A 5,351-nucleotide genomic window follows, 5' to 3' on the forward strand; every position below is an offset into this window, starting at 1 on the left:
CACCTCACCCAAATCTGTCTTAAGATAGCTCCTTCAGACTGGCTCAGCTTGACACTCCTTCTCTGGGTCCTGTCACACTCTGCACACACCTATTACAACATTTATCCCTCATAATTGTTTTATCCCTTGCTAGACTGAAAAATTTCTCTGTAGCTCCTATTACCAAGTACAGCAATTTTCAACTGGTGTGCCGAAAGAATTTTTAAAACATGGAATACCTGACTAGTTGGGGGCACTGACCGATTTACCCTTAGACTGTCAGATAGAAAAATGACAACAACCAACACAATAGCTGTCTGGTAGGAATGTATCACAATTATACCTATTTTTTGTTAGATTAGTATGTTAAATGAAATAAGACAGTCAGAGAAAGACAAATACCATATGATCTCACTACTATGTGGAATCTAATGAACAAAATAGAAACAGAGGCATGGGTAGATGGAACAGACTGACAGATGGCAGAGGGGAGGAGGGTGGGAGGAACTGGATGAAAGAAGGTGAAGAGATTAGCCAGAGAACATATATGTATAGCCCATGTGGACACAGAAAATAGTGTGGTGAAGGCCCGGGGTGGGGGTTGGGTGGAGGGACTAGGTGGAGGTGGGTTGGGTGGTGGTGGTGGAAATGTGTAATAGTGTCAACAATATATATAATCTATATATCACACACAAAAATCCATTGCACTCTGAATGAATCTTTTATTCTGAATGTGACTTTGATCTAATGATCCTCCTGAAAGAGCCTGGGACACCCCAACCATAACCTGAGAACTGCTGGTTTAATATCTGTTTCAAGACTTAAAGCTTGGCTGATGATACAAAGGGGGTAGTGAATAGAGTATAGGTTAAGAGGTCAGCTTTGAACAGAAGGAAACCTCTTCTGAATCCAGCAAGAGGGAAGCAGAGGCTCGAGTACAGATATATTTGAAGGGAAAGAATTCCCACACAATGTTATTTTTTCTGTGAAGCGGGAGGTAAGGTCATCTAGGGCTAAGTAAAGGAATTGCCCAAGCACCTTGAGGGCCACCTGGTAAGTGTCTACTATCCCTTCAAGTCCAACACAAAAGGAACTATGACTTTCCCTAATGTCTTTTGCTTCAAATTGTCACCCAGTTGTTTTTCTATTAAAACAGTTATCATAAGTTATTGTTTACTAGAGGCCCAGTGCACGAAATTCATGCATGGGGTGGGGGAGGGGGGTGTCCCTCAGACCAGCCTGCACCCTCTCACAATCTGGGACCTTTTTGGGGATGTCCGACTGCCAGTTTAGGCCCTATCCCTGCAATCTGGGACTGCTGGGTCCTAACTGCTGGCCTGCCTACCTGCCTGATCGCCCCTAACCACTCGCCTGCCTGCCTGATCACCCCTAACTCCTCTGCCTGCCTGATTGCCTCTAACCACTCTGCCTGCCTGCCTGATCACCCCCAACCACTTGCCTGCCTGCCTGAGCGCCCCTAACTGCTCGCCTGCCTGCCTGATCAGCCCTAACCACCTCTGCCTCAGCCCCACCAATGCGGCTTCGTCTGGAAGGACTTCCAGAAGGTCGTTTGGCTGTCCGGTCTAATTAGCATATTATGCTTTTATTATTATAGATATGTCTACCTTATCTCCTATACAATCTGCTCTCTGGACAGAGAGCCAACAAAATTCAACTTTAGCAGCTACTCACAATATTTGTGTTAAATGAGAGAAAGACTGTTTTTTTTTTTTACATTAAGAAATCTTAAAAGCCTATAGATTTTGCAGTTGCTCTCTATATATTATTTTTTCTTATTTATTCAGATCTGCTGTGTGATTGACAAAGCTCATAAAAGTAGACCTGCTTAGTCATCCTAAAAGCTAGAGCTAAAACACAGGGAGTTGAAAATAACTGGGTAGCTATAACTGGGTAGGTCTCCAGCACTCAGATTTCTAGCAGAGGTGATGGTATAGGGATGCCAGAAAAAGGAAGGCTTTCTAACAAGTCCTCCACACATATATGTCTTAAAGTTTTAAATCTCAAAATTTAACATTTTTCTTTAAATATACATTCATATATCACCCCTAACACATATTTGGAAGAATATGCACAAAAATGTTAACTGTGGTTATCTCTTGAAAATGAACTTTCTGGTGGTTCTTTCATTTGCTTTACTGCATCACCAATAATGAAAATAAGTGATCTGTGCAAAAAAGATTTTTTTAAAGTATCACCTATTTCAGTGTTCAAGATTATTTTACTTTTGTGTACTTAAGATTAATGGAAGTGCAATGGGATATAGTGCTTACAAATAAATAAATAAATAAATAAATATCTCTATGACTATTTTCTCATACCATTGATTTTCATGGTAAAGAAACATCATTCATATTTTCAAACAAGACAAGAATACAAGGTAAATTGATAATTGAGAAATATACTAAAACCAGTGTCAGCTTGTGGAACCCAACACCTTACCACTCATATGCACCTTCTGAAACAGACAATGAACTGTGCCCAAAAAAGGATTAAAAAAATTCTTGTCAAATGAATTAAGTCAGACTGTGCTTCATTAGCACTCTGATCAGAGGAAGAGAGTGTTGAGAGGTGGAGGGAAGATGGATTTTGAGGTGGCAGGGGCCTGGGTTCCAATATAGCTCTTCCACAAACCAGCTGTGACCAGGGCAATAACTCAATACACTGGTTTCTTCATCTGAAAATCAGCGATGGTAATACCTAAGAGTTGCTATTAGCTTTAAAATCAGCAAATGTGAAGGACCTAGTCCTGTCAATAACAGGTGATCAAAAAAATGCAGTGATAATTATTTCATGGCAGAAGTTATTCTTATATCACATTAAAAAAATAAATGTACAGAGCTGTATTTAAGCTCAGTTTTCAGCATGGTGGTGAGGGTCTACCAAGAGAGCAGGAATGAGAGGTCTGAGAATATAGCTAAGCTTTTCCGATGCTGTCAGCCTTGTTTTATCAAGCCAAGCGGCCGGCCTGTCAGGTACACTTTGCCTGTCTGACATTGCACTTACCTGATCCTCACAACCCCTCTCGACTTTCTAATTTCCTGGGAGCTTGGAAGCAGGAGAAACGAGCAAACTGGAATCTCGTGGAGAAGCAATGCTTTCCACGTCCCGAGCATCTCTGCCGGGTGCTGTCCTCACTTCCTGGTTCTCAGGGACAGAGATTTCTTAGCCGGGTTCTCGGAACACATCCCCTGGGAGCGGGGAGCTGGGAGCGAGGTCCAGCTCAGGCCCTGGACCGCTGGGCGAGGCCCTTCTACGCCCGGGGCTCCTCCTCGGGTGCGCCTCACTTTCTGATGCCTAGGCACCCACCCAAGTGTTCACTGTGGAGCAAGCTCTGCCCACGCAACCTACTTCCTCTCTAACTTTTCTCACTTGGAAGATCAGGCGACTTGAAACGGTCCCTCCACAACCCGTGGGCAGAGGGTCGGCGGCCGAGGAGCGGACCTCCGACCACCTGCGGGGAAGGAGGCGCACGCAGTCTGAATCCCTTACCTGTCCGAGCGCAGCGGGGACCGAGCCGGACCGACCCTGCCCCGCTGAGCAGGCGGAGGAGGAGCCAGTGCACTGCGAAGGGGCGGGGAGGGGCGGGGCGGGGCGGGGCGGGCCCAACCCTTTAGGCTCCGCCCCCGGCTCCATTCCGTCCCGCCCTCCCCTGCCTATCGGAGCCTTCAGGCGGCTCCACAACGTGAGAAATTCTAGGTCTCGCGTGAGGCGCTACTTTAAGTGGGGGCCTGCCCCTTTAAATAGGCCACTGTCGGAGCCTGCCCCTTTAAATACGCCACTGTCGGAGGCTAAATATTTTGTCTTCCGGCACGCGCACTGGGTCGTGCTGGTGGATGCCTTCACCTGTACGTGAGGTAGACGGGGGTCCAGCTCCTTGCGCGATCCCGGGCTAGTGTGTGGGGGCGATGACATGATAGGCATTGGGGCCCCTACTCTTGACCCCCAAGAGGAGGCGACTTGGGCTAATATCTCGCCTTGGGGCAGGCGGGGGTGGGAGAGGGAGAAGCCAGTGGCGGTGCGGCGGTGTCGGGGGTACTTTTGGACGCGCCCGAAGGCCACGACGCCGCCGCCATGAGCTCCGTGGCTTGGTGACAGCAGTAGGAAGTAGGAGTGAGCTCCGCCGAGCTTTGGCGTTTAGTGAAGTCAGAGCCCGAGGGGAAAGGCGCTCCCTTCCTCTATTTCTGTCACTTTGCCAGAACCTGCCCTCAACCGCAGTTTCCCTGCTGTGTGTGTGTCAGCCAAGCTGCCCTCTCCCTCTCCACCCCGCACGCTCATCACATCAGCGCACCTGCAGCTGGGGAACACTGCGCGTTGATGCACATCTCCACGTGGACCCACTCTTTTGCTTGGTTGTAATTCCCTCCTCGAAACGTTCTCCCCAAGTTGTTCTAGCTTAGAGCGCCTTCTTCCTTCTACTGGGGAAAGAGTGTAGTCTCATTCTTCTCAAGGCCAGTCTTACAACTGTGCTCTTTTTTTTTTTTTTTTTTAAATATATTTTATTGATTTTTTACAGAGAGAAGAGAGAGGGATAGACAGCTAGAAACATCGATCAGCTGCCTCCTGCACACCCCCCACTGGGGATGTGCCCGCAGCCAAGGCACACGCCCTTGACCGGAATCGAACCCGGGACCCTTGAGTCCGTAGGCCGACGCTCTATCCACTGAGCCAAACCGGCTTCGGCACAACTTTGCTCTTGATGACATTGTGTTCCCAGCCCCTCCAACTCTTCATCAGGTGTATCTTGCTCAGTGCCATCAGTCATCTTAACTAAAACGTCTTTCGGGGGGTTGTGCCATTTTCCTACCCAAACATCTCCAGTGGCCATCCTCCGACCACTCAGTGGATTCTAAGGCCTTGACAGGGCCTCAAGTGTCTTCCATAGTTTGTCCCTAATCCAACTGTCTTTTCTCCTACTGCTCTGTACTTGGCTGTTCGGTTTTCTCTCGCACATAGCATATTTTGTTTTACGTTGCTTATGATACTACTTGGCATCGTTTCTATTGCTTGGACAATTTTGAGGACTTAGATGGCCACTTCTTGCATTATGCATTTACTCAGTTATCATAGGCAGACTTGATCTTTCTTCCTCTTCAGTCTGACAGTTCTTATTTTGTACACGTTTCATTCACTCCACAATCACTATTGATTTGCTTGCCTACATGTGCTTGACCGTGTTCAAAATATGAGATAATCAGTGAATAAGGCAGACAAGGTTCTTGCTCTTATGGATTGTAAGGGATAAAGATAATTAAAGAAATCCTGCAAACATTTATTTTGGTTATCTGCAACTTTCCTTTCTGGTAACTAACTGAAGAAACTTTTATTTCTTTTGTAGGCATTGTTATTTAAGA

At 46.7% G+C, this 5,351-nt stretch overlaps 1 protein-coding gene across 2 annotated transcripts in view; it reads right to left on the bottom strand.

Moving 5' to 3' along the window:
• IRAK4 (interleukin 1 receptor associated kinase 4) overlaps positions 1-3,551 on the bottom strand; it is a 40,237-nt gene extending 36,686 nt beyond the window's left edge. For both annotated transcript variants that reach the window (XM_054719145.1, XM_008140573.3), the window contains exon 1: positions 3,490-3,551. The gene's annotated coding sequence lies outside the window, so the exon portion shown is untranslated. The remainder of the gene's footprint in view (positions 1-3,489) is intronic.
• Positions 3,552-5,351: the final 1,800 nt, after the last annotated feature.

This window comes from Eptesicus fuscus, chromosome 7 (assembly GCF_027574615.1).
Source record: "Eptesicus fuscus isolate TK198812 chromosome 7, DD_ASM_mEF_20220401, whole genome shotgun sequence".
NCBI lineage: Eukaryota > Metazoa > Chordata > Mammalia > Chiroptera > Vespertilionidae > Eptesicus > Eptesicus fuscus.